The following is a 21,565-nucleotide window of genomic DNA, read 5'->3' on the forward strand; positions in this document are numbered from 1 at the left end:
CGAGACGTGAATCCTCCGGGGTCGGCTGCCTTTGCCCGAGGCTGGGCTCGGGCGAGGCGAGATCGTGTCCCTTGAGTGGACTGAGCCTTGACCTTAATCGCGCCCATCAGGCCTTTACAGCTTTGTGCTGATGGGGGTTACCGGCTGAGATTAGGAGTCTTGGGGGTACCCCTAATTATGGTCCCCGACACTAATGAAGACTTGTATTATGGTTTTATGTTATGTTGACTATTTGTTTGTGTGAATGGATATGACCTTGATGGATGTATGAGCTTCGTTGCATATTAGATAGTATTCAAATTAAACTTTGTGTGAATCATATATGCTTGTGTGAATGGAGACCAATCTGTTTGTGTGTTTCTGTTTTTTTTCTAATTTTTTATTCTTTGTTTTTTTCTGAAATTTTGGAAGTATTTTTTGCTCAAGAGGCGTATTTTGTCCATTGGTTCCTATTGGGGGTCTGCTTCGTAGCCGAAGGTCCTGTAAGAAGAAACACCTTCGGAAATCAGCACGAAAATAACGTCGAAGCTGCCTTTCAGGGAACTTCGGCATAATGACATACCTAAGACGAAGGGTTGCACCAACTCAAAGATGAAAAGACAGATTGACCCATGATAGTTTGTGTCATGAATGTAATCGATTGTAAAGGGTATAAATGTAATTTCACATAGGCTGCACCCTGTGCCTATAAATAGATGAACAGTACCTCCGTACTGTTCACGCTGATTTGCACTCGCTCGTGCATCACGCTTGTACTATCTCCTTCTGTCAAGCCGAAGGTACAAATGTAATTCTGCATTATTTTTGTTTATTCATAATAATATAATAGAAGATGAGTTGATAATGTTACGTAATCATTCATATTGTTCTTTATGTTTCACATGCTTCTTCTCCCATTAATGTATACTGCGATCATGAAGGTATGTCCTTCATGACCTTCGTCTGAAGATCATTATATCCTAAGGGAAATAATGCTTCGAAGGACGAAGGGCCTTAACCTTTAACATTTTGTGTTGCCTTGTTCTTAACTCATAGCATTTAAGAACAAGTCCCCAACAGTTCCCATATACACCCAAGAGAGAAAATCCTCCTAGGAAATTAAGTGACATCTAGGTTAGTTTGGCAACCCCATGAAGCATTCAAAATTAGTCATAAACTATAAAGTATTTTAGGTGAGCTCACGCTCCCAAAGTCTACTTCATATCATGATGTACATGCTACTAACTAAATTGTACCATCAAACTCAACATATGATAAGCACTGCCCCTTAATTTGTCGTTAAATACATTTAACTTGTGTCATCTTGCATCACCATCCGTGTTAAGAGCACGCAACATTATTTCACTAGTTGGTTAGGCCCTTAGGTCCAGACACCCACACTCACTTCCGGAAACAGGCTCTTTGTCGAGTGTCTGAAGCACTTGGCAAAGCCTGGAAAACACTCGGTGAAGGCTTTGTCGAGTGTGACACTCGACAAAGAGGGCTCGACAAACTGTACATGGGCAACAGCTTCTTTGCCGAGTACTTTTTATCGGGTATTCGATAAAGACTTTGTCGAGTGTCACAAGGTACTCGGCAAAGAAAAGTCGCCGTCACGGCGGCTAGTAACGGAGACGGAGTCTTTGCCGAGTGTACTAGGTGACATTCAGCAAATAGTATCCCTTTGCCGAGTGTATTATGTGACACTCGGTAAAGAGTTTTCTCTTTGTCGAGTGCCCGCCGGACTAGCACTCGGCAACGTGGTCGTCAGCAGGCCCACCTGTCAGCACCTTTGCCGAACGCACTAGGAGGCACTCGACAAAGGTTGCTTCTTTGCCGAGTGCCGAGGCCACAACACTCGGCAAAGAAGCTTTACCGGTTCCTAGGTGTGCCTTCTTTGCCGAGTGTTATGGCCTAGGCACTCGGCAAAGCACCTCTTTGCCGAGTGTTACACTCGACAAAATGACCAGTATACCCCTTTTTTATTTGTTTTTGCTATTCCCTCCAAACAAACAAAAGATATCACATAATCATCACATATATCACATATATCACATATACATCACATATCTCACAAAGACCATAAATAAACAAGTTCTCACAAAGCATTACCAACATGTTCAAACACAAACATAAGTATCCAACACTCAAGGACATAAGTCTCAAGTATCTCACAGAGCATTACCAACATCAAACAAGTTCAGACCGGGACATCTCACAAAGTATTAACAACACTAACAAAGATAATATCTCATCGAGGTGGGCCGCTGGACTGGTGCGGCGATGGGCCAGGCAATCCATGAGGGTTGTTGGATGCCATCCCAGATTGTCCCTACATAGACAAGAGATTGCATGTATTATACCAGATGAATCTATATCATGAAGAACTAGAATTTTGATACTCACAGGAGTATGGAACTGAGCAGGGTCAACTGGAGGGAACAACAGAGGTGGTGGAGCGAAATCATGTGCAGCGCCAAGGCTCTGCATGCACTGGAACATCTCCGCCATCCTCTACTATCTACCAAGCGGGCCTCCCATTCCACTTCCCGCTCCTCTATCATCCTCGTCTCCATCTCCTAACGTTCCCTCCTCTCTTCTTCTAGCTGGGTGTGTTATATTCCAAGCCAATGTTATAATAACTCAAAGAGAAGGTATATAATTCAAGGAATGACGAGTTACAGAGCACTAACCTCGAGTTGTTGTATGCGATGATGCGAGCTTTCCCGCTGAGGTCGTATGGCTGGGCTCGAGCTCGTGCTCCTTGCTCGCACCTAAGACAGAGTGGGAGTGGACGACGAGTCGATTGCCCCATCGGCAATCCAGTACCGCCCATGTCTCTTGCCTCCTCCGACCCTCATGAGAACATCTCCGTCGATGTCCTCGGTCCTTGGATCGTAATCTGGCGCATGGACCTCCTGTGCCATGGTGGTGTACTCATGAAGGCAGCTGTAGATGGCGGGGTTGCTATACGCCTCGGGCCCATCATTCGGGTTGTAGGTGAAAGTTACCTATGCCCGGGAACATGATCTGTATGTCGCCTAGAGGGTGGTGAATAGGCGAATAATAATTATCACTGTAAAAACTGGAAATTCTTACTCTACTCGAAGGCTAGACCGCAGTGGAATTAAAGACCCTTCGAGTAGGTTGTAGTGGAATTGAAGTTCCTGTCTTAAAATACCCTACACTTCGAAGATAGCTTGTACCCCACATAAGTATTGAAGTGCAAGTATAAAAAGCAAATAAGACAGAGAAACAACACACAACACAGAGCAGAGCACACAGACACAGGGATTTATCCCGAGGTTCGGCCAAGCCTGAAATGCTTGCCTAGTCCTCGTTGGAGTTAGCCACACCTTGGCTTGGAGTCTATTTCAACTCCTTCCTCCATTTGCTCAGATCTATCAATGCGACAGATAGAGCCTTCCACTATGTTGATATCAGTTACAACAATGTTGTGGCTGCTTACAATCTTCTCGACAGCACTCCGGCAGAGTTATAATGCACCCAAGATTTTGCTCTAGCTCTCACCAGCACTTCCCCTCTCTCTAAAGGCTTATAACTTCGCCTCTACACAAACTAGAGAGATACACAAGAGAGGGAGAGAAAAAGAATTGATACAAATGATGTATGGACTTGTTGGCTGCTCTTGTACTCTTGTTGGAGGCGCATAGGGGTCCCTTTTATAGTCCCAAAGGGCCTAGGAGCCGTTGGAGCTTCATTTGGAAGCTCTCGACCTTCCTTGTTTGCGAGTGCACCGAACTGTCCGGTGCGCCACCGGACAGTGCACAATAACGGATCTGATTGAGAGTTTCCTTCTCTGGAAGAGCTAGCCGTTGGTGTACCTGTCATGTTATTATTCACTGTCCTGTGCACTGGACATGTTACTATTGACTGTCCTGTGCATCGAACATGTTACTATTGATTGTCCTGTGCACCGGACATGTTACTATTCACTGTCCTGTGCACCAGCCAACAACACACTAATTATTTTTTCATGCATTCTTTCTCCGTTTGACTTCAACTTTTGGGAGGATTTTCCTGAGACTTAAACAAACACATTTAGAGTATAATCCAATCGACTTAGTCCTAGAAACTTACCTCTTTCTTGTTCTTCTCTTAGCTTTTCTGTTTCTCCTCAAGCAGAGCTCAGAATGACACTTTCTCTACAGAAAGAGTTAGAGAGCAAACCAAAGCACCAAACTTGGAGTAAGAGGTGTATGCAACATGGTTGAACACTCAAACCTTACATACTTAACATTTTTCATCATTTTACCCAATTTGGCATGTTTGAGGTCGATGTTGGACTCTAAACCATCAAGTCAACTTGACTTGATCTAGATTGACATATCTGAGCTCCAACCCCCTTGTTCACTTCTCGAGCTTGATCTTGAGCCTTATGATTTACACCACATAACTGTAGATGTTACCTCAAAGGTTGTAAGTCATGTCCTTATGTAGTGATCCTTGATGCACCATAACTCTTCTTAACTCGATCAACCTTGACTTTGCAAGTCTTCTTCTTCACCCCTGGCTTTGGGTTCCTGGTCTCCTTGATCTTCTCCCGTGCACTCGGTACCTCGAAGCTCTTCTTGCCTCTATCCTTGGCTTGATCGGTTGTCTCTGAGTTACACACATCGAGTCTCACTTAAGCAATGTCCATCTTACTTGTTATGTCCATTATCTATAGATAATTCAGTCTTTGGACCATCACACTTGTTCACTTGTGTTGAACCCTGTTAGCTTTGCATTAAGCATCTGTTCAACACTCAGCACACTTGTTAGTCCTTTAATTGGGTTGTCATCCAAACACCAAAACCCACAAGAGAGCTTTCAGTAGGTTACGTCGAATGTCGCCTTGCCCTTATGGGCCATAGCATAGGTCGAGAAGATGGAGCAAGGCTGGCCACCATGTGACGCTGACTTCAAGAAAACCGACGAGATAGTTAGAAATAATATCTAATCCAGTGTTATATACCTAAATAAAAAAGAGGGCGTACCCATGCTTCTGCATGTTTGCCTAGGTTGCGGCTGCCTTGGTGGTGGGAGGGACCTTGCATCATCAGACGTCGTTCCCGGCTAGCGTTGTGCATCTCGTCCCACTCAGACGAGCACCACCTATCCACCATCTGCTCCCAGCACTAAGGATGTGCGGTGCACCAATAAGGAATCATCTACAAAGTAAACACGTACACTGCATATCAGAAGATAAAATTAAGGAAAAAATTTGTCACGAATATTGAAGTGTTGTATTTACTTGCAAGTACTGGTCCTTGGTCAACGACATGGTTCGAGCTTACTGCTTGGTCACCTTCTCCCCAAGGATGGAGCCGTGGTAGCTGACCATGGCCTAGATTCGTGCCTCGTAGTGCATGTCCACGATGAGCTTCTTACAGCTCGTGATGGCCACCACATCCACCCTAGCCTCGTATCCAGCCTCACATCTAAAGAAATCCAGCATACAAAGATGATGTATCCATACATTATTTCAAGAATACGCAACAAATGTGACATAATTTACATTATAGTAAGACTTACCCACAGCTCTTGCTTCACCTGCTCCGCCTTGTTGTCGAATTCCCTGCCTTCCCGGTATACTGCATCGGGGGCGACAGTGTAGTGGTCAAAGGTGTAGGCTGGGCCCGTCACTCCGGCGTACTCAACCAGTGTAGGGAAGTGTTCACTGCACAACAGACTAAGGATGCCATTGGGGTTGTGGCCGTGATCCCCAACATTCTCCACAACCATCCAAGACCTGTCCAAGTGATAAATAAAATGTATTAGTTTATATTATAAATTTGAACACATAAAATGAACAAGCATGGAGAACATAAAGTTACATGCCTCTCCCCATTCGGTCGAATCAGTGGCCGCCTGTCTCGAAGTATGGGACTCTGAGGGACACTCGCGGGACCTCGCTGAAAGGGAAATAGGGTTAACCTTTTCCACAATTAATTTTGGTGGTTGATTGCCCAACACAAATAATGGACTAACTAGTTTGCTCTAGAATATATGTTCTACAGGTGCATAAAAGTTCAACAAAAACCAATAAAAAGAACAAGTTAGGGTTCAAAAAGAAAAGAGCAAAAGAAACCGAAGTGAACCCTGGTCTGGCACACCAGACAGTGTCCGGTGCCCAGGGCCATACGACTTCAAACTTGCCACCTTCGGGTTTCAGAAGAGCCGCTCCGCTATAATTCACCGGACTGTCCGGTGTGCCACCGGACTGTCCGGTGCACCAGCGGAGAAACGGCTAGCCAGCGCAACGGTCGACTCCAACGGTCGTCTGACAACGCACAGTGTGCGCACAGTTCGCGCAGAGTCAGAGCAGCCGCCAGAAGGCGCACCGGACAGTGAACAGTACCTGTCCAGTGCGGCACCGGACTGTCTGGTGCCACATGAAGACAAACCTCCAACGGTCGAAACCGTCAGAACCCTAACGGTTGGGTGACGTGGCTGGCGCACCGGACTGTCCGGTGCGCCCATCGACAGCAGCCTGCCCCAACGGTTGAATTGGTGGTTGGGGGCTATAAATACCCCACAACCACCTCCACTCCAACCATCCAAGCATTCACTACTACTCATTCAATACAAGAGCAAAATACAACACTCCAAGACACAAATCAAAGTCTCTGATCCAATCAAAGTCCACAATTCAACTCTAGTATTTTAGGACTTGTGAGAAGATCGTCTTGTGTTCTTTGTTGCTCTTATTACTTGGTTGGATTTTTTCTTTCTCTCATTCTTACTCTCAAAGCCTTGTAAGCGAAGCAAGAGACACCAATTGTGTGGTGGTCCTTGCGGAGTCTAAGTGACCCAGGAAATCAAGGAAGAAAGCTCACTCGGTCTAAGTGACCGTTTGAGAGAGGGAAAGGGTTGAAAGAGACCCGGTCTTTGTGACCACCTCAACGGGGACTAGGTTCTTTGGAATCGAACCTCGGTAAAACAAATCACCGTGTCATCCGCATTATTTTTGGTTGATTTGTTTTCCCCTCTCTCTCGGACTTGATATTCGCTCTAACGCTAACCTCGACTTGTAGTTTGTGGATTCGCCTATCCACCCCCTCTAGACGACTTTCAATTGGTATCAGAACCCGGTACTTCATTTGAGTCTAACCACTCGAAGTAATGTCGGGATATCACGCCAAGAGGGAGATCGTGACTGGCGGTGACAAGTCCGCAAGCTCGGGAAGAACCCATTCGAGGGAGTCTGGCAACAAGCATAAAGAGGAATCCTCTTCCTCCATCAAGTCACAACGGAGAGGTGACAAGAAGAAGAAGATGAATAAAGTGGTCTACTACGAGACCGACTCTTCATCACCTTCCACCTCTGGCTCCGAATCAGCGTCCTCACTTCTAAGCGCCATGAGCGCAAGAAGTATAGTAAGATGCCCCTCCACTATCCTCGCATTTCTAAGCACACTCCATTACTTTCCGTTCCCTTAGGCAAACCACCATTGATGGTGAGGATTATTGTATGTGGAGTGATAAAATGAGGCATCACCTAACCTCACTCCACAAAAGCATATGGGATATTTGAAAGGGAAATAGGCTTTAAACCTTTTCCTAAATGATTTTAGTGGTTGAATGCCCAACACAAATAATTGAACTAACTAGTTTGCTCTAGATTATATGTTCTACAGGTGCCAAAGGTTCAACACAAACCAATAAAAAAATCTAAGTTAGGGTTCAAAAGAAAGGAGCAAAAAAAACCGAAGAGAACCCTGGTCTGGCGCACCGGACTGTCCGGTGCACCAGGGGCGATCGACCCAAACTCTTCACCTTCTGGTTTCTGGACAGCCGCTCCGCTATAATTCACCGGACTGTCCGGTGGGTCACCGGACTGTCCGGTGTGCCAGCGGAGCAACGGCTAAGAAGCGCAACGGTCGACTCCAACGGTCGCTTGCAAACGTGAACAGTGCGCGGACAGTTCGCGTAGAGTCAGAGCAGCGCCAGAAGGCGCACCGGACAGTGAACAGTACCTGTCCGGTGCGGCACTGGACTGTCCGGTGACCCAAGCTGTCAGAGCTCCAACGGTCGAAACCATCAGAACCCTAACGGTTGGGTGACGTGGCTGGCGCACCGGACTGTCCAGTGCGCCCATCGACAGACAGCCTCCCCAACGATTGGTTTGGTGGTTGGGGCTATAAATACCCCCCAACCACCACCACTTCAAGCATCCAAGTTTTTCAGATATCTCATTCAATACAAGAGCTAGTGCAATCAATACAAGACACAATTCAATAGAATCAAAGCCTCTCAAAGTCCCAAATCCACTCCAAACAAATAGTGACTAGAGAGAGAGTTTTGCTCGTGTTCTTTGAGCTCTTGTTCTTGGATCGCTTTCTTCTTCCCCATTCTTGTTCTTCAAAGCACTTGTAATCAAAGCAAGAGACACCAATTGTGTGGTGTTCCTTGTGGCATCTAAGTGACCTGTTTGATTGAGAAGAAAGCTCACTCGGTCTAAGTGACCGGTTCAGAGAGGGAAAGGGTTGAAAGAGACCCGGTTTTTGTGACCACCTCAACGGGGACTAGGTTTGCAAGAACCGAACCTCGGTAAAACAAATCACCATGTCACTCGCTTTATTTCTTGGTTGATTTGTTTTCGCCCTATCTCTCGGACTTCGATTTTATTCTAACGCTAACCCTGGCTTGTAGTTGTGCTTAATTTCTATAAATTTTAGTTTCTGCCTATTCACCCCCCTCTAAGCGACTTTCAATATTGTTGAGTATGGAACGCAGGTACCAAATGTAGGGGACAATGACTACGATTCGGACGAGGCCGACCAAATTCGGCACTTTAACTCCCAAGACACAACTATACTCCTCGCCTCCTTATGCCGAGAGGAGTATAATAAGGTGCAAGGGTTAAAGACGGCCAAAGAAATTTGGGACGTCCTCAAAATGGCACACGAAGAGGATGAGGTGACCAAGATCACCAAACGGGAGACGATCGAGGGGGAGCTCGGTCGATTCGTCCTCAACCAAGGAGAGGAGCCACAAGCCATGTACAACCGGCTCAAGACCTTGGTCAACCAAGTGCGCAACCTCGAGAGCACCAAGTGGGATGACCATGAAATGGTCAAGGTTATCCTTAGATCACTTGTTTTTCGTAATCCCACTCAAGTTCAATTAATTCGTGGTGATCCTAGATATAAGTTAATGTCTCCCAAGGAAGTGATAGGAAAGTTTGTGAGCTTTGAGTTGATGATCAAAGGCTCCAAACAAATCGTCGAGCAAGGCGGCACCTCCACACCCGAGGTGCAACCCATTGCATTCAAAGCGATGGAGGAGAAGAAAGAAGAGTCTACATCAAGTAGGCTCCCCATCGACGCCTCCAAGCTTGACAATGAGGAGATGACGCTCATCATCAAGAGTTTCCGCCAAATCCTCAAACAAAGGAGGGGGAAGGATTACAAACCCCGCTCCAAGAAGGTGTGCTACAAGTGTGGTAAGTCCGGTCACTTTATAGCTAAATGTCCTATATCAAGTGAAAGTGACAGGGGCGATAACAAGAAGGGAAAGAGGAAGGAAAAAGAAGAAGTACTACAAAAAGAAGGGCGGCGATGCCCACGTGTGTCGGGAATGGGACTCCGATGAGAGCTCCACTAACTCCTCCTCCGATGAGGATGCCGCCAACATCGCCGTCAACAAAGGTCTCCTCTTCCCCAACGTCGGCCACAAGTGCCTCATGGCAAAGGATGGCAAAAGGAAGAAGGTAAAATCTAGAGCCTCCACTAAATACACAACATCTAGTGATGAGGGTAGCTCTAGTGAAGATGAGGATAATTTGCTTACCCTTTTTGCCAACCTAAACATGCAACAAAAAGAAAAATTGAATGAATTGATAGGTGCTATTCATGAGAAGGATGAACTCTTGGATAGCTAAGAGGAATTCCTTATTAAGGAAAACAAAAAGCATGTTAAGGTGAAAAATGCTTATGCTCAGGAGATAGAAAAATGTGAAAACTTGACTAAAGAGCTTAGCATTTGCCATGGCACCATTTCCAACCTTAGAGCCGAGAACACTAGTTTAATTGCTAAGGTTGAAAAATCAAATGTTTGCCATGATTCAATTGACAATCTTAGAAATGAAAATGCTAGTTTATTTGCTAAGATTGATAAATTGAATGAATCAATTTGTAGCCTTAAAACTGAGAATGATAATTTGATTGCTAAGGCTAAAGATTTGAATATTTGTAATGATTTTAGTTCTAGTCTTAGAAATGAAAATGTTATTTTACATGCTAAGATTGATGAATTAAAAACATGCAAACCCTCTACATCTATTGTTGAATATGTTGCTATTTGTACTAGATGTAAAGACATTAATGTTGATGCTATTCATGATCACCTACCTTTAATTAAAGAACAAAATGATCACATAGCTCAACTTACTGCTAAAATTAATGAGCATGAGATAGAGAATGTAAAATTTAAATTTGCTAGAAGCATGCTCTATAATGGGAGATGCCCTGGCATTAAGGATGGCATTGGTTTCCAATAGGGAAGCAATGTCAAAATTAATGCCCCTAAAAGATTATCTAATTTTGTTAAGGGCAAGGCTCCCATGGCTCAGGATAACGAGGGGTACATTTTATATCCTGCTGGTTATCCTGAGCATAAGATTAGTAGAATTCATGGAAACCTCATAATGTTTCACACCATGCTTTTATGTATAAAAATGAGGCTTCTAACTTTAGGCATTCTACCCATGTTAAAATGCCTAAAAAGAAAACTTCGACTGCATCAAATGAGCCTAATGTTTCATTTAAGACTTTTGATGCTTCTTATGTGCTTACTAACAAATCAGGCAAAGTAGTTGCCAAATATGTTAGGGGCAAACACAATGGCTCTTGTGTTTGGGTACCCAAGATGTTTGTTTCTAATGTGAAAGGACCCAAGACCGTTTGGGTACCTAAGAACAAGGCCTAAAACTGTTTTGCAGGTTTATGCATCCGGGGGCTCAAGTTGGATAATTGATAGCGGATGCACAAACCACATGACAGGGGAGAAAAGGATGTTCTCCTCCTACGAGAAAAACGAAGATCCCCAACAATCTATCACATTCGGGGATGGAAATCAAGATTTGGTCAAAGGACTTGGTAAAATTTCTATATCACCTGACCATTCCATTTCCAATGTTTTTCTTGTAGATTCTTTAGATTACAATTTGCTTTCTGTTTCTCAACTATGTAAAATGGGCTACAACTGTCTTTTTACGGATATAGATGTTACTGTCTTTAGAAGAAGTGATGATTCAGTAGCATTTAAGGGAGTATTAGAGGGTCAACTATACTTAGTTGATTTTAATAGAGCTGAACTCGATACTTGCTTAATTGCTAAGACTAATATGGGTTGGCTCTGGTTTCGCCGACTAGCCCATGTTGGGATGAAGAATCTTCACAAGCTTCTAAAGGGAGAGCACATTTTGGGACTAACAAATGTTCATTTTGAGAAAGACAGGGTTTGTAGCGCATGTCAAGCAGGAAAGCAAGTTGGATCCCATCATCCACACAAGAACATCATGACGACCGACAGGCCGCTTGAGCTTCTCCACATGGATTTATTCGGTCCGATTGCTTACATAAGCATCGGCGGGAGTAAGTATTGTCTTGTAATTGTGGATGATTATTCTCGCTTCACTTGGGTATTCTTCTTGCAGGAAAAATCACAAACCCAAGAGACCTTAAAAGGATTCTTGAGATGAGCTCAAAATGAGTTCGGATTGAGAATCAAAAAGATAAGAAGTGACAACAGGACAGAGTTCAAGAACTCACAAATCGAAGGCTTTCTTGAGGAGGAGGGAATCAAGCATGAGTTCTCTTCTCCCTACACACCTCAACAAAATGGTGTAGTGGAGAGGAAGAATAGAACTCTATTGGACATGGCAAGAACCATGCTTGATGAGTACAAGACACTAGACCGGTTTTGGGCGCTGATTGCTTCCGCCAACCGACTCTACCTTCACCGAATCTTCAAGAAAACATTGTATGAACTCCTAACCGGTAAAAAGCCCAATGTTTCATATTTTAGAGTCTTTGGTAGCAAATGTTTTATTCTTATTAAAAGAGGTAGAAAATCTAAATTTGCTCCTAAGGCTGTAGAAGGCTTTTTACTAGGATATGACTCAAACACAAGGGCATATAGAGTCTTCAACAAATCCACTGGATTAGTTGAGGTTTCTTGTGACATTGTGTTTGATGAGACTAATGGCTCCCAAGTGGAGCAAGTTGATCTTGATGAACTAGATGATGAATAGGCCCCTTGCGTCGCACTAAGGAACATGTCCATTAGGGATGTGTGTCCTAAGAAATCCGAAGAGCCTCCACAAGCACAAGATCAACTGTCATCTTCCATACAAGCATCTCCACCAACTCAAGATGAGGAATAGGCTCAAGATGATGTTGATGAAGATCAAGAGGATGAGCCACCTCAAGAGGAGGACAATGGTCAAGGGGGAGATGAAGACAAGGAAGATGAGCAAGAAATACAGGGTCAAAGACCGCCTCACCCAAGAGTCCACCAAGCGATTCAAAGAGATCACCCCGTGAACTCCATTCTCGGTGACATTCATAAGGGGGTAACTACTCAATCTTGAGTCGCTCATTTTTGTGAACACTATTCTTTTGTGTCCTCTATTGAGCCATACAGGGTGGAGGATGCACTAAGAGACTCGGATTGGGTGTTGGCAATGCAAGAGGAGCTCAATAACTTCACAAGAATGAGGTATGACATTTTGTTCCACCACCTAATCAAAATGTTGTAGGTACCAAATGGGTATTCCGCAACAAGCAAGATGAGCATGGTGTGGTGATAAGGAACAAAGCCTGACTTGTAGCTAAAGGATACTCACAAGTCGAAGGTTTGGATTTCGGTGAAACCTATGCACCCGTAGCTAGTGAAAGGGAAATGTGCCCTTGGGCAATTTCTAAGTATTTTGGTGATTAAGTGTCCAACACAAATGGTGATGTGTTAAACTATGCAAAATGGTGGACAAAGTGCAAATCAATACAAAGGTATGATTCTAGACTTAGTACATTGGTTTTAGTGTACTAACATATTTGTCTAAGTGCTAGAATCAGGAGAAAACAATTTGGAAAAGAGCTGGCAGTGTGCAGCTAAAGACAGCTTCGGTCTGGGTGCACCGGACAGTGTCCGGTGCGCCAGGACCAGTCTCGGTGAACAGTTCGCTCTTGGGACTCGACGACGGTGTACGGCTATAAATCACCGGACTGTCCGGTGAGCCATCCACGGCGAAGTCGTCGCTCTCGAGAAGCAATCAACGGCGTACGACTATAATTCACCGGACTGTCCGGTGGTGCACCGGACCGTCTGGTGAGCCAACGGTCGGCCGCGCAATCCGGGCGTGACGCGTGGCCGGGCCAACGGTCAGAAGGGGGCACCAGACTGTCCGGTGCGCCAACGGCTACAATTTGCCAACGGTCGGCTGCGCCAGAACAGGAAAGAAATCTGCACCGGACAGTGTCCTGTGGTGCACCGGACTGTCCGGTGCACCAGTCGACAGAAGGCAAGATTTGCCTTCCTAGATTGCTCTCAACGGCTCCTAGTTGCCTTGGGACTATAAAAGGGACCCCTAGGCACATGAAGGAGGACACCAAGCATAATTTGAGCATTCTTGATCATTCACACTTCGTCTTTGCGCACTCGTTTGACATTCTTAGTGATTTGAGCTCCGTTCTCGTGAGAACTTTGTAATATTCATTTGAGCTCAAGTCTTACCCATGTGTGTGCGTATTGCTGTGGACTTGCGTGTGTTGCTCATCCCTCTTCCGTGTTCATTTGTGATCATCTTTTGTAAGGACGAGAGACTCCAAGTTGTGGAGATTCCTCGCGAACGGGATATAGTGAAAGGAAGAGAAACACCGTGGTATTCAAGTGGATCTTTGGATCACTTGAGAGGGGTTGATTGCAACCCTCGTCCGTTGGGACGCCACAACATGGAGTAGGCAAGTGTTGAAATTGGCTGAACCATGGGATAAACCACTGTGCCTATCTGTGTTGATATCTTTGTGGTTATTGTGTTGCAAGAACTCCTCTCTAGCCACTTGGCTTTATTGCTCTAACACTTAATCAAGTTTGTGGAGTTAAGTTTTTACAGGATCACCTATTCACCCCCCCTCTAGGTGCTCTCAATTGGTACCAGAGCCGTTCTCTTCAAGAAAGGGACTAATCGCCTGAAGAGATGGATCCTAAGGGAAAGGGGATGGTGGTCAACGACAATGAGAAGGAGTCCATCTTCAACGAGCCAAGGGACGACAAAGTCAATGACTCCGGCTCGAGTCAAAAGAAGAAAGACGAAAAGAAGAATAGGCGCATTAGGAAGGTTGTCTACTACGACAGCGACGAATCTTCCTCTTCTCAAAAGGACGACAAATACGAAGAGAAAAAGAAAACGGTTAACTCGAACTTTTCTTTTGATTACTCTCGTATTCTGCATAATTCCAATGCTCATTTGCTTTCTATTCCACTTGGTAAACCTCCTCACTTTGATGGAGAGGACTACGGATTTTGGAGTCACAAAATGCGTAGTCATTTGTTCTCTCTTCATCCAAGTATATGGGAGATAGTAGAAAACGGAATGCAATTTGATAGTTCGGATAATTCTATTTTTATCAATGAACAAATCCATAAGAATGCACAAGCTACTACTGTTCTTTTAGCATCATTGTGCAGGGAAGAATACAATAAGGTGAGCGGCTTGGACAATGCCAAGCAGATCTGGGACACCCTCAAGATCTCACATGAGGGGAATGACGTCACCATGCTCACCAAGATGGAGTTGGTGGAAGGCGAACTAGGAAGGTTTGCGATGATCAGGGGGGAGGAACCAACCCAAACGTACAACAGGCTCAAGACCCTCGTCAACAAAATAAGGAGCTATGGAAGCACGCGATGGACGGACCACGACGTCGTCCGACTTATGCTAAGGTCCTTCACCGTCCTTGATCCTCATCTCGTTAACTCTATTCGTGAGAATCCTAGGTACATCAAGATGACGCCCGAGGAAATACTCGGAAAATTTGTAAGCGGGCGGATGATGATCAAGGAGGCGAGATATGTTGATGAGGCGTTGAATGGCCCAATTCACGAGCCTCAAACCGTTGCTCTCAAAGCAACAAGTAGCAGGGAGGCGCTACCTAGCAAGGTGGCGCAAGTTGAGGCGACCGAGCTTAATGAGGAAGAAATGGCCCTCATCATCAAGCGTTTCAAGACGACGCTCAAAGGTCGCAAGGAGCATCCCAACAAGAGCAAGACGAAGGGAAAGCGCTCCTGCTTCAAGTGTGGTAAGGTTGGTCACTTCATTGCTAATTGTCCCGATAATGATAGTGACCAGGATCAAGAAAAGAAGAGGGAAAAGAAGAAGACCTACAAGAAGGCTAAGGGTGAGGCACACCTTGGCAAGGAGTGGGACTCGGATTGTTCATCGTCCGACTCCGACGACGAAGGACTCGCCGCCTCGGCCTTCAACAAATCGTCCCTCTTCCCAAATGAGCATCACACATGTCTCATGGCAAAGGAGAAGAAGGTAAGCACTCGAAATAATACTACGTATGCTTCTTCAAGTGATGATGAATCTAGTGATGATGAAATAGACTATGCATGTTTATTCAAAGGATTAAGTAGAACTAAAATTGATAAGATCAATGAATTGATTGATGCTTTGAATGAGAAGAATACTTTTAGAAAAGCAAGAAGATCTTTTATATGAAGAGCATGATAAATTTGTAAGTGCGCAAAATTCTCTTGCTTTAGAAGTTAAAAGAAATGAAATGCTTTCATGTGAATTGTCTACATGCCATGAATCCATTTCTAGCTTAAAGAGTATCAATGATGACTTGAATGCTAAGTTAGAAATAGCTAATAAATCAACCTCTTGTGTAGAACATGTTGTGATTTGCAATAGGTGTAAAGATTTTAATGTTAATGCTTGTAGTGAACACCTAGTTTCCATTTCTAAATTAAATGATGAAGTGACTAGTCTTAATGCTCAACTTAAGATTAGCAAAAATGAATTCGATAAATTAAAATTTGCAAGGGATGCCTACACGATTGGTAGACACCCCTCAATTAAGGATGGGCTTGGCTTTAAGAAGGAAGCCAAGAACTTAACAAGTCATAAGGCTCCCATCTCCGCCAAGGAGAGAGGGAAGGCCCTTATGGCTAATAGTGCTCAAAAGAACCATGCTTTCATGTACCATGACAGGAGATATCCTAGGAATGTTCATTATGATAGAAGTAACAATGATGTTGATTCACATGCCATGATTGCTTCAAGTTCTTCTATTATGCATGATAGAAACTTGGCTAGGAAAAATGTTATTCATTATTTGCCTAGAAGAAATGTTGTTCATGTACCTAGGAAAGTAAGTGATGAACATTCTACAATTTACCATGCTTGCAATGCTTCCTTTGCTATTTGTAGAAAGGATAAGAAGGTGATTGCTAGGAAATTAGGGGCAAAATGCAAGGGAGATAAAACTTGCATTTGGGTCCCTAAGACCATTGTTACTAACCTTGTAGGACCCAACAAGAGTTGGGTACCTAAAACCCAAGCCTGAATTGCCTTGCAGGTTTATGCATCCGGGGGCTCAAGCTGGATTATCGACAGCGGATGCACAAACCAAATGACGGGGGAGAAGAAGATGTTCACCTCCTATGTCAAGAACAAAGATTCTCAAGATTCAATCATATTCGGTGATGGGAATCAAGGCAAGGTTGAAGGATTAGGAAAGATTGCTATTTCATCCGAGCACTCCATTTCTAATGTGTTTTTAGTTGAGTCGCTCGGGTATAACTTGTTGTCCGTAAGTCAACTTTGTAATATGGGTTATAATTTCTTATTCACAAATGTAGATGTGTCTATCTTTAGAAGAAGTGATGGTTCATTAGCTTCTAAGGGTGTACTAGACGACAAACTTTATTTAGTTGATTTTGCAAAAGAGGAGGCCGGTCTAGATGCATGCTAAATTGCTAAGACTAGCATGAGCTGGCTGTGGCATCATCGTCTAGCACATGTGGGGATGAAGAACCTTCACAAGCTTCTAAAGGGAGAACATGTGTTAGGTCTAACAAATGTAAATTTCGAAAAAGATAGACCTTGTGCAACTTGTCAAGCAGGTAAACTGGTGGGAAGCTCTCATCATATCAAAAATGTGATGAGCACGTCAAGACCTTTGGAGTTACTTCATATGGACCTCTTCGGACCCGTCGCCTACCTAAGCATAGGAGGAAGTAAGTATGGTCTTGTTATAGTTGATGATTTTTCTCGCTTCACTTGGGTATTCTTTTTGCAGGATAAATCTGAAACCCAAGGGACCCTGAAGCGCTTCCTAAGGAGAGCTCAAAATGAGTTTGAGCTCAAGGTGAAGAAGATAAGGAGCGACAACGGGTCCGAGTTCAAGAACCTTCAAGTGGAGGAGTACCTTTAGGAGGAAGGAATCAAGCACGAGTTCTCCGCTCCCTACACACCACAGCAAAACGATGTGGTAGAGAGGAAGAACAGGACGCTCATCGACATGGCAAGGACGATGCTTGGAGAGTTCAAGACGCCCGAGCAGTTTTGGTCGAAAGCCGTGAACACGGCTTGCCACGCCATAAACCGGGTCTACCTTCATCGCCTCCTCAAGAAGACGTCTTACGAGCTACTAACCGGTAACAAACGCAACGTTTCTTATTTTCGAGTTTTTGGGAGTAAATGCTACATTCTGGTGAAGAAAGGTAGAAATTCAAAATTTGCTCCCAAAGCTGTAGAAGGGTTTTTGTTAGGTTATGACTCAAATACAAAAGCGTATAGAGTCTTCAACAAATCATCGGGTTTGGTTGAGGTCTCTAGCGATGTTGTATTTGATGAGACTAATGGCTCTCCAAGAGAGCAAGTTGATCCTAATGATGTAGATGAATATGATGTTCCAACGGACGCAATTCGCACCATGGCGATTGGAGATGTGCGACCACAGGAACACCAAGAGCAAGATCAACCTTCTTCATCAACAATGGTGCAACCCCCAACTCAAAACGATGAACAGGTTCATCAAGAAGAGGCGTGTGATCAAGGGGGAGCACAAGATGATCATGTTATGGAGGAAGAAGCACCTCATGCCCCTCCAACTCAAGTTCGAGCGACGATTCAAAGGAATCATCCCATCGATCAGATATTGGGTGATATAAGCAAGGGAGTAACTACTCGCTCTAGATTAGTTAATTTTTGTGAGCATTACTCTTTTGTCTCTTCTATTGAGCCTTTCAGGGTAGAAGAGGCCTTGCTAGATCTGGACTGGGTGTTGGCCATGCAGGAGGAGCTCAACAATTTCAAGAGAAATAAAGTTTGGACGCTGGTGCCACGTCCCAAGCAAAACGTTGTGGGAACCAAGTGGGTGTTCCGCAACAAACAGGACGAGCACGGGGTGGTGACAAGGAACAAGGCTCGACTTGTGGCAAAAGGTTATGCCCAAGTCGCAGGTTTGGACTTTGAGGAGACTTTCGCTCCTGTGGCTAGGCTAGAGTCGATTCGTATTTTGTTAGCCTATGCCGCTCACCATTCTTTCAGGTTGTTCCAAATGGACGTGAAGAGCGCTTTCTTCAACGGGCCAATCAAGGAGGAGGTGTACGTGGAGCAACCCCTGGCTTCGAGGATGAACGGTACCCCGAACACGTGTGTAAGCTCTCTAAGGCGCTCTATGGACTTAAGCAAGCCCCAAGAGCATGGTATGAATGCCTTAGAGACTTCTTAATTTCTAATGCTTTCAAGGTTGGGAAAGCCGATCCAACTCTTTTCACTAAGATATGTGATGGTGACTTATTTGTGTGCCAAATTTATGTCGATGGCATAATATTTGGTTCTACTAACCAAAAGTCTTGTGAAGAGTTTAGCAGGGTGATGACGCAGAAATTCGAGATGTCAATGATGGGCGAGTTGAACTACTTCCTTGGGTTCCAAGTGAAGCAACTCAAGGATGGCACCTTCATCTCTCAAACGAAGTATACGCAAGACTTGCTCAAGCGGTTTGGGATGAAGGACGCCAAGCCCACAAAGACTCCCATTGGAACTGACGGCCACGTCGACCTCAACAAAGGAGGTAAGTCCGTTGATCAAAAAGCATACCGGTCTATGATAGGTTCCTTGCTTTACTTATGTGCTAGTAGACCGGATATTATGCTTAGTGTATGCATGTGTGCTAGATTTCAATCCGATCCAAGGGAGTGTCACTTAGTGGTCGTGAAGCGAATTCTTAGATATTTAGTCGCTACGCCTTGCTTCGAGATCTGGTATCCAAAGGGGTATACCTTTGACTTGATTGGATATTCAGACTCCGACTATGCTGGATGTAAGGTTGATATGAAAAGTACATCGGGGACGTGCCAATTCTTAGGAAGGTCCCTGGTGTCATGGAGTTCTATGAAACAAACTTCTGTTGCCCTATCCACCGCTGAGGCCGAGTACGTTGCCGCAGGACAGTGTTGCGCGCAACTACTTTGGATGAGGCAAACCCTCCGAGACTTTGGCTACAATATGAGCAAAGTCCCACTCCTATGTGACAATGAGAGTGCTATCCGCATGGCGGACAATCCTGTTGAACACAACCGCACAAAGCACATAGACATCCGGCATCACTTTTTGAGAGACCACCAGCAAAAGGAAGATATTGAAGTGTTTTATGTTAGCACCGAGAACCAGCTAGCCGATATCTTTACCAAGCCTTTAGATGAGAAGACCTTTTGCAGGCTGCGTAGTGAGCTAAATGTCTTAGATTCGCGTAACTTGGATTGATTTATAGCATACATGTGTTTTATGCCTTTGATCATGTTCCTTTATGCATTTTGTTGTTTAATTATGGTGATCAAGTTGTACAACGCAATCCCCGAATCTCAAGTCCATGTGTGAGTGATGCACACATTTAGGGGGAGATGTGCTACAACTTGATCCCTTGAGACTAACCATGTGCTTAAGTTTTCTTAAATTAGTCTCAAAGACATATTGAAAGGGAAAGGTGGACTTGGACCATGAAAGACTTCCACTGCACTCCGATGAGAGGGTAACTTACTCCAAGTTCATCTCCATACTCTTATTGCCTTTTATTCTTATTTGAAGATTTTGGCGAGGCAATGGGGTTTAAGGGCCAAAAATGATCCCGTTTTGGTGCTTAATGCCAAAGGGGGAGAAATTAAGGCCAAAGCAAGCAAATGGATCAGCTACCACTTGAGAATTTTGAAAATAGTAGAGTTAGAACTTTTGTGTTGTCAAAATACTCTAAGTGTCTCTTTTTGTCAAAAGTTGGTCTCTTACGGGGAGATTGTTTGATTATGGGAAAAAGGGGGAGTTTTTGAATCTTTGATCAATTTCTCTTGGAATACCCTTCTCTATGACTCAACAAATGAATTTGACTTAGATATAGGAAATTGAGTATAATTTGCAAAAACAAACCAAGTGGTGGCAAAGAATGATCCAAATATGCCAAATTTGAATCAAAACAAATTCTTGTTCTCATTTGCATTGATGTTGCACTTCTATATGTTGTTTTTTGTTGTGTTGGCATAAATCACCAAAAAGGGAGAGATTGAAAGGGAAATGTGCCCTTGGGCCATTTCTAAGTATTTTGGTGATTAAGTGTCCAACACAAATGGTGATGTGTTAAACTATGCAAAATGGTGGACAAAGTGCAAATCAATACAAAGGTATGATTCTAGACTTAGTACATTGGTTTTAGTGTACTAACATATTTGTCTAAGTGCTAGAATCAGGAGAAAACAATTTGGAAAAGAGCTGGCAGTGTGCAGCTAAAGACAGCTTCAGTCTGGGTGCACCGGACAGTGTCCGGTGCGCCAGGACCAGTCTCGGTGAACAGTTCGCTCTCGGGACTCGACGACGCTGTACAACTATAAATCACCGGACTGTCCGGTGGTGCACCGGACTGTCCGGTGAGCCATCCACGGTGAAGTCGTCGCTCTCGGGAAGCAATCAACGGCGTACGACTATAATTCACCGGACTGTCCGGTGGTGCACCGGACCGTCCGGTGAGCCAACGGTCGGCCGAGCCAACGGTCGACCGCGCAATCCGGGCGTGACGCGTGGCTGGGCCAACAGTCTGAAGGGGACACCGGACTGTCCGGTGTGCACCGGACAGTGTCCGGTACGCCAACGGCTCCAAATCGCCAACGGTCGGCTGCGCCAGAACAGGAAAGAAATCTGCACCGGACAGTGTCCGGTGGTGCACCGGACTGTCCGGTGCACCAGTCGACAGAAGGCAAGATTTGCCTTCCTGGATTGCTCTCAACGGCTCCTAGCTGCCTTGGGGCTATAAAAGGGGCCCCTAGGCGCATGAAAGAGGACACCAAGCATACTTTGAGCATTCTTGATCATTCATACTTCGTCTTTGCGCACTCGTTTGACATTCTTAGTGATTTGAGCTCCGTTCTAGTGAGAACTTTGTAATATTCATTTGAGCTCAAGTCTTGCCCGTGTGTGTGCGTATTGCTGTGGACTTGCGTGTGTTGCTCATCCCATCCTTACTTCCGTGTTCATTTGTGATCATCTTTTGTAAGGGCGAGAGACTCCAAGTTGTGG

This window comes from Zea mays, chromosome 10 (assembly GCF_902167145.1).
Source record: "Zea mays cultivar B73 chromosome 10, Zm-B73-REFERENCE-NAM-5.0, whole genome shotgun sequence".
NCBI classification, from domain to species: Eukaryota; Viridiplantae; Streptophyta; class Magnoliopsida; order Poales; family Poaceae; genus Zea; species Zea mays.